The following is a 13,208-nucleotide window of genomic DNA, read 5'->3' on the forward strand; positions in this document are numbered from 1 at the left end:
TAGGAAATGCCCTTCATCTGAGATCCATTAGGAATATGTTAGATTGTACTTTATATGTTTTGCAAAGTACATTTGGAAGCATTAGATCCCATTTACATATCACGAGCCAAGCGTGCCTTGTATGCAAAGAAGAAACGTAAGCTCTGGTATATTTCACCAAAGCCTAAGCAGAGAATCGTGGCACATATTTTTTTTAAACTAAGGAGAATTATTAATTAATACAAGCATTATCCTGTTGCCACATTCAATATTTATCACTGGCCTTCTATCATTTCAAGTTTAAGTTCAGGAGTGTGATGTAAGGTGATATGTGAGCAGAACATGCAGTTCTCCTTTTTCTTAAACAAATTATAAAACATAAAATAACAGCAAAAAAACATTGTTTTATTGTACACTACTAATATTCAGCTGCTTCTGAACCTCTTCATTTTTGCACAAATTGAAGTAATTTAATTGCATTCACTATGACGATCACGACGTTAAAATAACTAAAAAAAAATTCAATATTTGATGTTATTTCTGATCTCTTAAAAATGACATTCATTCGTGTAATGTTAGTCAAGTTTATTTTCTAATATTAAAAATGATTTTTGACTAATGAAACTAAATAATTGAGAAAGATTTTAGGTTACAAATCATACATATACAAGACAAAAACTGCAAACTCAGACTTTCACTCCAGTAATCTTTCCATTTTAGACTTTCACTCCAGTAATCTATCCATTTTAGATTTTATTTTAGAAGTTAATATAATATTCAGTGAAGTTCAATGAAATAATATAGGTATATCAGCAAAATATCAACGTTTACAACTTGTGTGTCCATCTGTATCACTGTTTCTCACATTAAGATTCGTCATCAGTGTCTAATAAAACCGTTGCTTTGCCATGCGATGCCTTTAACTTTGCAGCCTTGCTTTTTAAAAAGAATGAACCTGTTCTTTAAAGCAAATCTCCTTTCACTTCATCTCAGCTGTTCCACTCAAACAAGTAACGTCCAGGCATCACGACTTGCCATAACAATGTTTCTGCCAATGCAACTATATTTCTTACCTTCCTGAAGTGAACCACCGTTTGCATATACAAACCGCTGTGTGCGCAAACGAGAGAAAAGACGTCTGCGGGTTTCCTTTAAGATTCCCAGCTCCCAACGGAGGCTTCAGTTAGGACCGGACATGTGTTCCACATTTTGTTCAGATCTCACAGTACACCGGGACATTTCTGTCAGTGAAAGAGCTCCCCTTGTCTCGCTAAGAGCGCTACCTCCATCGATGGCTTGATACGGTTAGTAGGGATGTCTGCAGATGTCGGACGCGTAAAAGCTGAGGGCGCGCGCACTGTGTGTGAAGCTGCAGAGTGACACTGAGCGCGCGTGTGTGTCTGTGTGTGTGAACGGAATGGATCGTCTGAAGCACGAACTGCATCACAGCCTAGAGGTGAAACCTAATTGGATTGGTCTGTACATCAGCAAGGGCAGCAGCTGATCAACTTCGGCAGGAACTCTCTCTCTATCAAGTTTATGTTTCGTACATTTATGAGTAGCTATAGACAATAAATATAGCATATTAACCACCATATATATATATATATATATATATATATATATATATATATATATATTATTGTTTACATAGAATATAATGATAAGGCAATCCATACTTCATTTCAAAAATATTTTACAGTAAATCTACATGTTTTATATATAATCTCATTTTTTGTGCAGTATGACGTGACTTACAGTTAACCATTTAAGCATTTTTATTGTTGTGCTGTATTTTACTGTATTATTTTCCCATTAAAATCAACAATATTTTTTTTTATAATAAAACATAAAACCCTTGCAGCCTCAGCATAATAAAGAATGCTATAGTAAGTAGTCTTAAGTTTACAGTAGCCTATGTAGGCTAACATACATTTTTGTACGCAGGACAGATTAAGACAGATCATAATGAATAAATCTATAATAATAACCAATTAAAGGTGTGACTTGAAACCTCAGTGTTGTAAAACAAGGCATGAGTGGACACCAGCAGTGTCAGCTGTACTGCAGCCATTGTCAACAAGATCCTGTATATATTGACTTTTTTTATGACTGGCAGCAGTCAATACATGATACAGTATATGTGACTGTATGTGTACTGCATTACTAGCGAATATTTTACAGGGTATAAGAAACCGTAAAATTCCTTAGCAGTTAGCACGTTTCCATTCTGTGGCAGCAGCGGGTCTTTGTTTTTATTACATAGGCCTGGGGAGCCATGTGTACATTATGAAGGTGATTTAAAATGTATAACACTACGTGAGGATATGTAGTCACAGCAATTATTAGTTATGAAGCAGCTGTATTGAGTTTCATTTGGTGTTGAATGACCTGCATGCTTGGGTCTGTGCTATTAAAGTTCCCTCCATAACGGTAATTAGGCCTCTAAAACTGTGTCTGCTTTGTCTTTCAAACAGGGCCAAGTAAAAAAAGATGAAAGGAAACAATAGTTTGGAGACCGTCCATCTATACGCACGAGATGTCAGGAGGACTACCGGAGACACAGTGGTTGAGGAACAAATGGTGCGTGCTATAAATATATGCTATGCCTATCAAAGGGGCTGTAGTTTGATTTCAATATACATTATTGTGTGGCTCAGTGGCATTGATTTATTGAATGATACTTGAAAAGAAATAAAGGGTGATATTTACATATACGTTAATTTTAAGATGACTAGTACGACTAATAACAATGAACAAATCTGATTCACGCATTGTGTTGTTTTACAGTATTTTAGAGAAATGCCGTTCACCCAAATGTTTTCTGTCACTTGAGATTTTCCTCTGACCATGGCATTTTTGTGAAACCAAACATCACTGTGTGTGTGATTGATGTTCTAGCCTCAAATGATGGGTGATCAATACATCTCCATTGATTTTTCTGACTCCTGTGCATAGTCTGCTATGAGCCACAATGTGAGGGTGAAGGACTATTGGAAAAAAGAGATGAAATAGTGACAAAGGACTAGACACAATTTAATAAGGAGTTGTAATTAACTGCCACTGCAGGTCAATAGAAATATGCTAGTTGCCCTAACAAGTAAACATCCTGCTGCTATGCCTGTCCAGCTACTGTAGGACCAGTTCACACGGTTCCTGCTTATAGTTTGCATTTCTCATCAATCCAAAAATTCCTATTGGCTTCCTTATTAAACATGATTATATACACAGTAATGTATATACAAGTATATAAATGTCATTATAATTATTTAAAAAATATAATGATTTAAAATTTTTCATGATAAACTTCATGGATTTCTGTTTGCATTTCTCTTTAATAATAATAATTTTGGCTTTAAGCAATGTATTAAACAATTTCAAAATTTCTTATACATTTTCGCGCACGCGCGCACGCACGCACGCACGCACGCACGCACGCACGCACGCACGCACGCACGCACACACACACACGCACACACACACACACACACACACACACACACACACACACACACACACACACACACACACACACACACACACACACACACACACACACACACACACACACCAAATTTGGATTTTTAAAAAATTGTTTAATACATTGGTTAAAGTCAAAATTATTTTTTATTTTTATAATATTTTTTATTATATATAACAGTTATTTCTGGTCCTCGAATCCGATTGGCTGAGAGGTCTTTCAGAGGTCAAGCAAACCCACATACTTTTTCATGAGTTTTGTTTAGGCGAGAATGTAGTTGTTTAGACCTCAAAAATGTTATTTATATATAAACATATCGCCTATTTGACAATTTGTTTAGACATTTTCAGAGATGTGAGCTCCAGGCCATCAGCGGCCGTTCAGAGCTCATGTACCCACCGAGAACAGCTTTTTTTGGCCAGTCCTTCGGGAATATTGTCGCTGGCTTTTATGATGATGGTTAAACAAGAGATGTAACTTGTTTAAGGTATATCAAAAATGGACAACCTTTGGTTTTTCCAAAGCAAATCGATTTGGCTAAGAATAAAGTTTAAGTTTCATAACTTTATACTAAATTATACCATGGTCTTTCTGAATACTTGATTCTGATTAGCTGGAAGGTGTGCAATAAAACCGTTTAATGCACAGGTAGTTCCAAGTTATTTTAATCACCGTTCTATATTAATGCACTGTTTTCATTGAAGCTCGCGCACACATACGTCACTCGCACACAGAGAGCGGAGATCACGCTGCCCACACACACAAACACTCAGGAGCACAGAAATTCATCAACACAGCTTCGTTGTTAAAAGATAGAGATGCTGAACAGATGCAGATAATTCACACACACATCTCTCATCTCTCTCTCAATTTCCATAATTAATTCAAATAAATGGTATAATTCATTAACTCAAATAAATGTAATTATACACTCTACTTTATCTCTGTGTCTGATTCAAAGTGGGCAGAAATCTATTGCTAATAAGCCATAACTGTCGAAAATAACCCGAAACTAAAGTGTGACCATACTTATTATAGTAATTACAGTAACTGGGAAAATCTAGGTACTAACCCTGAACCTACTTCTAAACATAATCTCAACCCATGTAGTTCCTTTATATCACCAAGTACTTTCTTAGGTAAGTAGACTGTACAAATAAGTGCACGTACTGTAAAATAAAGTGCAACCTACAATTATAATTGTTTAAGATATTAGTCCATCTGAAAGTCATGCAGTTCAGTGTATATATGGTGTATGTTGACATCGGTATTACCAGTGTAAATAAGGCTGAATTTCTGCTGTCTAGAGGTCCTCTGGACCCCATGTGAATGATATTAAATGATACTGAGCTTCTGCATTTTTAATTTCAAACTTTATGCCAACATTGTGTCAAAGCACTCCATGTTACCAAGACTACAAAACATTTTGGGAATGTAATGCATGTTTAATACTCAGTATCATGTGGGCATGTGTGTGTAGGCAGTTACCATAGAAACGGCAATCCTAGCATCATGCACAAGTAACATTTTGGCACAGCAAAAAGGTTATGTCTCAGAGCTAGAATTTCATGATACTATCAATATATCTGATTGATTTTGTACATAAAGTAAACATGAGGACCTTTATAAGTGAATGTGCTCACGAAAGAAAATATTTAAGCATATGCAGCTCATGCATGTGTCATGTGTGCATGACAATGTTGGTGCATGCTTGTGTGTTCGTGGGTGTTTATAGCGGGGGTGTTTATGGTGGGATTTAAGAAATAGTTTAAACTTAACCATCTAACAGGTAGTTGCCCACACCGGTACTCAGTTGTTCCTTCCCATTTGTTGTAAAGGCCCTCTGACCCCTCCAAATATACACAGTGCCAGATGCCCCGTTTCTATGAAACAAAATAAACAGCATAACATATACACAGAAAGGCTAATGGTTCCATATAGACGCGGTTGAAGCATTTCAGTGCTGCTAGCCTGTGAGTTTGCAAGACAATTGATGCTAGTGAGCTGCTCTGTTTATTTACTCTGTGTATGTGCATGGCATTAAGTTATCAAAGGGCTGAGAAGGGAGGGGGGGAGGGGGGTTGAGGCGGACGGCTATAATTTAAGTGAATGTCTGCAGGAAGAAGAGGCGGGAGGGACCTCTCAGTTAAATTATAATAATAAGCTCTCAATCGATGTAGGACCCCTTGCTAAAAATAGAAGCAGCTCTGGATTGAATTGTGTGTGTGTCCATAAAAGAAGTGGGCTAAAATAGGGTCAATGATGTACACACAATGGAACCTGTGTAAACCCTAATTCTTTTTCTTAGTGATGTCACACAAGGGATGATAAAAATAAGAAAAATTGACACCCTATTCCTACACAGAATGGCTGAGGTAGGAAATTCTGTCAGTTTTCTGGTGTCAACCAAACAGGCTTCTGTCAGACGACATTACAAATTAAGTGAGAGACCTTGAGTGATGTATTTTCAATTCTAATGATTAATGGATTTCTGAAGCGCAAGGCGAATAAAATGCATTAATGATGCAGCCGTTGGACTAGCAGCCATGGTCAGGCCAGGATGAGGAGGAGATGGTTGATGTCAACAGGAAAAAACCCAATGGCACCCATCCATTTGTTTTCTAGGATATTTTTAGGCCCTGAAACAACACTCAAGAAAGCCACTGTGGTGAAGGACATTATCTAACAGAGAAATCTCAGTTCTGGAAAACAGAACTGAAACACTTTCCCTGTTCGAACATGTCTTCAGCTGTTTTTCCATTGCATGTTTGCAGAGCAATGTCATAGCCAGTCCCACCATTAAGTATATCTTCTCACATTGAGATCCATTGTTTGTTTGTTTTTTGTACATTTTTTATTTTTATTTAGGTGCTCTAACACCAAGAAAATATCAGACTATTAGGTCCTGGATTCATGACGGTAAACATAACTTCTAAACTACAATCATACATGATGGATTTTTCGTCATCTATGGGCATTTTTGGCCCTGTAAAAAGTGATCAGTTGACTTAATTTAAAAAAAAGTGAGGGAACCTGTTGCCTTAAAGTTAGTAAAATTATTAAATAAATAAACCACGCGTAATTAAAAATAAAGTTATTGTGAATTTTCAAGTTCACATAACTATTTTTTTTTCAATTACTCAGTTTATTTACTAAATTATTTTAAAGGAGCATTTCACCCCTGGGAACCTTGATCTTCATTGAAAGTGGGTCATATATGTATTCGAAATCTGTCAAAATGTTCAAATTTGGTGCCTTTTTGACCGAGTTATGACAGAAAGTAACTTTATAGCGCATTAGTTTGGTAAACCACATTTCCCACAATGCAACGCGTTTGAACAACTCCAGAAGCCACTCCCACGAATCCAGAACACCGCCTATGCGTGACCCGCCTAAACGAGAATGTATTACGCTAGCTAAAGTTACCACTTGGGTTTGAAAATCATTTGCGATCTCATTCTTGATTTATTCCTTCTTACTATTTATTTTGAAATGGTGAACTATTGTATGGTACCGGGATGTTCAGTCACCACAAGGAAAGGTCCAAAAGTAAGTTTTCATGCCCTACCGAGAGAGTAGGAGAGTATCTAGGACGCCTCTGTCCATATGCGGTGCGAAACTCGGATGGTTCACAACACAACACTCCATGTCCGTGTCTGCCTCTGACATTTCTTCTAGAAGGAATTGGCATTTTAGAGATTCTTTGCAGCAGACAGACTCTAGCTCGGTGTCCATAGGCGCACAGTTACAGCACGAGCACCACCAATTCGCTACAGCGTGAGCAAGCCCGGGCTTCTCGTCTGCGCCGGGCTGGTCTCCTGCGGCGGCCGCTGCAGCAGCCGCCGCCGCCGCCTCTTGTTCCTCCATCAGCCTCAGCTGCTCTTCGCTATATTGTGGCTCGTATAAATAGCCACGAACATCAGTTTCGAGCAAAAGATTTTCAAAATCCTCGTCTTCCATATCGTGTGTCGTAAATTCAGGCATTATGGTAAATCTAACTCCTTGAGCGCTTGTTAGCTTAGCTTGCTGTCTTTTTAAAGCAAGATGGTGGATTAATAGTTTAGTTTCTTCAGGTTTAGTCCCACCCACTGATCTGTAATAGGCCGGTGGGGTGAGTGGGTCCCACGCCCTTGAATAATAATGAGCTAAAGGCTGTAGTTTTCTTAATATGCAATGAAATTTATCTTCCGTCCTATCGTGACGCAAAATGACGATATTTACGTCACGATAGGACGGAAGTAAAACACTTAAATCCTTTTTTCTCCCATCTCAGAAAAAAAACCAAGCAAAATTCCACCATCATTATAATATATGACTGGGTTTCTAACAATACAAACCTTAATGCAAATGGGTGAAGTGACCCTTTAAGGCAATGGGTTTCCTCACTTTAAAAAAAAAAGTTTAGTCAACTGATCACTGTCATGTTGGGTTGTAGGAAGCACAGGAAGATTTCGATCAGGTTCAGAAAGGCTTTCATAATCCATATGAGCAAACAATCCAAAAAGCAGGCGAGCAAACACAACTTAACATTAACGAGACCAGACAAATGAGAACGTGCTCGGTTACTAACTAAACCTCGGTTCTCTCTAGAGAGGGAACGAGTACTGCGTAATATCTTACGCTATGGGGAAAACCTCTTTTCCACGAGATATTGAAGCCAAAAATTATCCTTAATTTTGATTTAATGTCAAACGCTGTGCAGCAGCATGCAGACATAGGCAAGACGGCTCGCACGCCTATTGGCTGCCCTGCGGCAACAGCAGCAGCCTATCGAGAGAGGCCCTGCGGGACGTGATACCCAATGGGGGCGCTTCGCGCCCATTTCGTCACGTCCCGCCAGAATAGGCGTGGCCTTGGCCTATAAATATACTCGACAGGCTGATACAAACTGGTTTTCATCGCTGAAGCGAACCAGCGCTGTTGTATGCACGGCAAGATACGCAGTACTCGTTCCCTCTCTAGAGAGAACCGAGGTTATGTTAGTAACCGAGTACGTTCTCTTACGAGAGTATCTCTCGTACTGCGTAATATCTTACGCTATGGGGAACACAATGCAACACGCCGTGCATATTGGGATCCAACACCAAAGTCCCAAGGGCAGTAGCCCGGGGCTCATATAGTGCATAATCACCGTTGACTCACAGAGAGTCGGAGAAGAGAGGCTACAAGCATCATTCCCCATGAAATAGCATCCCAAAGGAGCTAGTTATGTTAACAGTGTTTCACGCAGACAAGGTGAATGTGTTCAGCCTGAACTGGGTATAAGTACGGGTCATTCAACACCCATGGAACTGTTCTATCGATCAGTGAGTGATGCCCAAGCAAAACTCGGCATTCTGCGCCGGCGCAGCGGGGCAGATAGTACTGAATTCTAGACCGACAACAGCTTGGCCTGTAAGGCGTAGCATACCTCTAGGTTATAAAACCTTATAAATGTAGACGGCGAGGCCCAGCCTGCCGCCATACAGATATCTTGCAAGGGAATCCCGCTAGACCACACCCACGACGAGGCCACGCCTCTCGTGGAGTGCGCTCTGACACCCAGAGGACACTGCAGGCCCTTAGAAGTGTAAGCCAGCGCTATGGCATCAACTATCCATCTGGATAGGCTCTGTTTTGATGCGGCCAGTCCCTTCAAGCGCCCGTCAAACAAAACAAAGAGCTGCTCGGTCTGTCTGAAGACAGACGAGCGGGACACATAAGCTCTCAGCTTGGTTTGAGTATGACTTTAGAGTCATTAGGCCCAAACTCAATTCATGACGCGCTTACTGAAAGCGCTTGTAAGTCCCATACGCGCTTCACTGAAGCAAGAGCCACAAGAAATACCGCTTTTAAAGACAGGTGTTTCATGTCTGACAAATAGATCGGCTCGAATGGGGCACCTTTCATGGCTTCCAGAACCGTAGAAAGGTCCCACACAGGGACTGAGGGGGGTCTGGGAGGATTCAGCCTCCGAGCTCCCTTGAGGAATTGTACGACCAGGTAGTTTTTCCCCAGTGACTGGCAAGACGTTGGTTTTGCAAACGTAGCTATGGCCGCCACGTATACTTTGAGCGTGGATGGGGTTCTACCCTTATCCAGCAGCTCCTGAAGGGCAGTCTACGGGTGAAAAGCCCCGAGCTTGACACCAGGTAGAGAACACCGACCATTTCGAGGCGTAGAGCCGTCTAGTAGACGGGGCTTTAGCCTGCGTGATCGTGTTTTGCACTCCCTCCGGGAGGTTAGCGGGTACCCGTTGATGGCCCATGCGTGTAGGGACCATAAATCCGGGCGAGGATGCCAAATCGAGCCCTTTGCCTGAGAGAGGAGGTCTCTCCTCACCGGTATAGGCCATGGAGCAGTGCTGGTCAGCTGCATCAGGACTGGGAACCAAATCTGGTTCGTCCAGAGCGGAGCCACAAGCAGCACTGGGCATCCGTTCTCCCTGATTGGTTCCAGCACTTGAGGCAGGAGCGAGACGGGGGGAAAAGCATAGAAGTGGCAGCGGGGCCATACATGGGCCAGCGCATCCGTGCTCTTGGAGAAAAAGTCCGGACAGTGAGCGTTTTCCTGGGATGCGAACCGGTCCATCTGCGCTCTGCCGAATGTCTCCCACAGCAGTTGGATCGTCTGCGGGTGCAGCGACCATTCCCCTGCTGGGACATTGTCTCTGGACAGTCTGTCTGGTCCCAGATTCAGGTGACCAGGCACATGCACTGCCTTCAGTGAAAGCAGGTTGTGCTGACCCCAGACCAGGAGGCGTTAGCCTGTAAAGGTTTCGGGACCTGACGCCACCCTGGCGATTTATGTATGCCACCACTGACATCTTGTCCGACCGGACCAGGACGTGGTGGCCTTTTATCTGGGGACAAAAACGCCGTAGCGCGTTGTCGACTGCCAGCATTTCCAGACAGTTTATGTGTAGAAGCTTTTCCTGTTCCGACCACTGGCCAAAGAACGGTCTGCCCTCGAGCAGCGCTCCCCATCCCGAGGGGGAGGCGTCCGTAGACACCACCGTCACACTCGAGGGAGTCCCCAGACTCACGCCTGACTGATACCAGTCGGCTATTTTCCACGGTTCCAGAGCCGAAACGCATTTCATGTCGACCCTGAGGCGAAACAGACCAGGGGTCCACGTCCGGGGTGGAACTCGCGCTTTCAGCCATAACTGCAGTGGGCGCATGCGAAGCAGGCCCAGCTGAAGTACCGAAGATGCTGAGGCCATGAGACCCAGCATTTTCTGAAACCTTTTGAGCGGAACTATAGAGCCGCGACGGAAGGATTTCGCAGCGCACTGAATGTCCAGTCCGCGCTCCGGCGACAGACGTGCTGTCATAGACAGCGAGTCCAGCACTGTTCCCAGAAAAGAAATTTTCTGGCTGTGAAACAGCGAACTCTTCGCCCAATTGACTGTAAGACCCAGCCTCTCGAGATGCTCGAGTAATGTGGTCATGTGTTCTATGAGCTCTGGGTGTGATCGAGCTAGAATCAGCCAATCGTCCAAGTAGTTCAAAACTCGCATGCCCCGAAGTCTCAGGGGTGCGAGAGCCGCGTCCATGCACTTCGTAAATGTACGGGGTGCTAGGGACAGGCCGAACGGTAGGACTGTGTATTGATATGCCTGGCCCTCGATGGCGAATCTCAAGAATCGCCTGTGACGTGACGTAATCTGTATTTGGAAATAGGCGTCTTTCAGATCTATTGACATGAACCAGTCTCCCTGGCGAACTTGCGCAAGGATTTTCCTGGTTGACAGCATTTTGAACTGGCGCTCCAAAAGTGCTTTGTTCAATTGCCGCAGATCTAGAATGGGTCTGAGACCCGTCTTTGTTGGGTACCAGAAAATATCTACTGTATAGCCCCCCTTCGCTCTGAGCCTGAGATAAAGGTTCTATGGCCCCTTTGCTCAGCAGTTTCGCTATTTCGGCTCGAAGTAGATGAGATACTTCTTTGTTTACCATGGTTTCGACACGCGCCGTGTAACGGCGGGGACGTTGAGTGAACTGTAGAGAATAGCCTCTCTTTATAGTGTTCAACACCCATTCCGATACCCCGGGAAGCATTGCCCACACATTTGCGTGAATAGCTAGAGGTAGAATGCGATCCGGGCTCTGGCCGCGGCACAGCGGTGGCTGCAGAGTTTCGGTGTGCTGAGACATAAACACTGTGTTTAAAGTGTGCGAGGCGGGGGGCGCGCCGATCACGGCGGGCAGCCGGGTCGCGCTCGGTTTCTCTATGACAGATTGTGGAGAGAGAGCAAGTGGGACAAAACCCGTGGGTTTTAGCGTGTCTGTAAGAGAATGTGGGCGCGGAACAGCGGGCACATTTACTGCACTGAAAACATTTACTGCGCTGACTGAATGCGTGTTGGTTTCGTTTTTACAGAAACCGTGGAACACGCAATGTGTAGTGTTTGTGGGCACTGTGTCGTGGGCACATTCACTACGTTTGCACAATCGACATGAGTCGATTTTATTTGTGCTAGCCCTGAACTGTGGCGGGCTATGTCTGTGTGTGGGAATGGGCACTGAGACGTGGGCATTCTTACAACACTCATAACACCATCGGCTTTGGCCTGGACAGCAGAAAATACACTCTTTATTGGATTTATCTGGGTAGCCGTGAAAACTGCTTTTGTGTGCAGGCAAGCGGGCAAATGAACCGGCTTGTTGACTGCTAAATACGCTGGAACAGTCACATTGCATGGAACTGGAATAGCGAAATGTTTCAGTGAAAATCCGGCCGCAGCGAGATTTGAACACCGTCGCTTTCCTAGGATGGCTAGGAAGGCTTTGAGACCTCGAGCTTGATCTCGATCCTCGGCCGGGGCCCGCGCTGAGGGGGGCGGCAACCAGCAGAGCGAGAGCGCGGTCTCTGTTCTCGGGCCTGGCGGCGCTGAGAAGCGGCGACGGGTGGTGCGGGCTGTGGCTGTGAGTTCCGGGCAGACAGCTGTTTCGAGCGACCTGCTGCGGAGCTAGAGCGCTTCGGGAGGAAAAGCGCCGCTTCGCGGTCTCTGTTCTCGGGCCTGGCGGCGCTGAGAAGGGGCGACGGGTGGTGCGGGCTGTGGCTGTGAGTTCCGAGCAGACGGCTGTTTCGAGCGACCTTCTGCGGAGCTAGAGCGCTTCGGGAGGAAGTGCTTCATAGCCTGCGACGTCTTTTGAACCTCCTGGAATCTGTCCGCGAAATCTTTGACGGCAGATCCGAAGAGGCCCGCTGACGAAATGGGCGCGTCGAGAAACACAGAGCGCTCCGAGTCCGTCGTCTCAGACAGCGTTAACCACAAATGTCTCTCAGCCACGGTGAGAGAGGCCATGTTCCCCCCAACGGCCTGTGCAGCAGATTTAGCGGCGTGTAGAGCCAGGTCTGTAGCGCTCCTTAAATCCGCAACGCTGATCGATCCCGCGCCTTCCTCGTCCATTTTTCGGAGAAGGTCGGCCTGGAAGATCTGCAGGATGGCCATTATCTGTAGCGCCGACACAGCTTGCCCGGCGGCGGTGTAAGCGCGACCGTGCATGGCTGACGTCACTCGACAGGCTTTAGATGGCAACACCGTCTGTGCTCGCCGTCCATCAGAGGGCGGGCAGAGATGTGTTGCTACCGCTGCTTCCACAGGAGAGGCGTTACAGGACCTCGCGACTTCTTCGTGAAGCTAAGGAAGAAAAGGCGCGGGTCTGGACTGTGATGGGGCGTGGTCCTTCTTGAGGAAGCATCCATCCAGTAGGTCGTGCGCGGGCGCCTCCCAGTCGAGGCTGAGGTTTTCGACGGCTTG

The 13,208-nt window shown here is 44.4% G+C and overlaps 2 protein-coding genes across 2 annotated transcripts in view; one reads left to right on the forward strand and one right to left on the reverse strand.

The window, feature by feature from the left end:
• Positions 1-1,407, reverse strand: part of kcnb2b (potassium voltage-gated channel subfamily B member 2b) — a 100,479-nt gene extending 99,072 nt beyond the window's left edge. Inside the window, exon 1 of the mRNA XM_077244417.1 lies at positions 1,053-1,407. The gene's annotated coding sequence lies outside the window, so the exon portion shown is untranslated. The remainder of the gene's footprint in view (positions 1-1,052) is intronic.
• A 1,049-nt stretch (positions 1,408-2,456) lies between these two features.
• The window catches only part of trpa1b (transient receptor potential cation channel, subfamily A, member 1b), a 143,564-nt gene continuing 132,812 nt past the window's right edge, over positions 2,457-13,208 (forward strand). Inside the window, exon 1 of the mRNA XM_077244416.1 lies at positions 2,457-2,562. The gene's annotated coding sequence lies outside the window, so the exon portion shown is untranslated. The remainder of the gene's footprint in view (positions 2,563-13,208) is intronic.

This window comes from Siphateles boraxobius, unplaced genomic scaffold (genome assembly GCF_051911475.1).
Source record: "Siphateles boraxobius isolate OS27281-9 unplaced genomic scaffold, OSU_SipBor_1 26, whole genome shotgun sequence".
NCBI classification, from domain to species: Eukaryota; Metazoa; Chordata; class Actinopteri; order Cypriniformes; family Leuciscidae; genus Siphateles; species Siphateles boraxobius.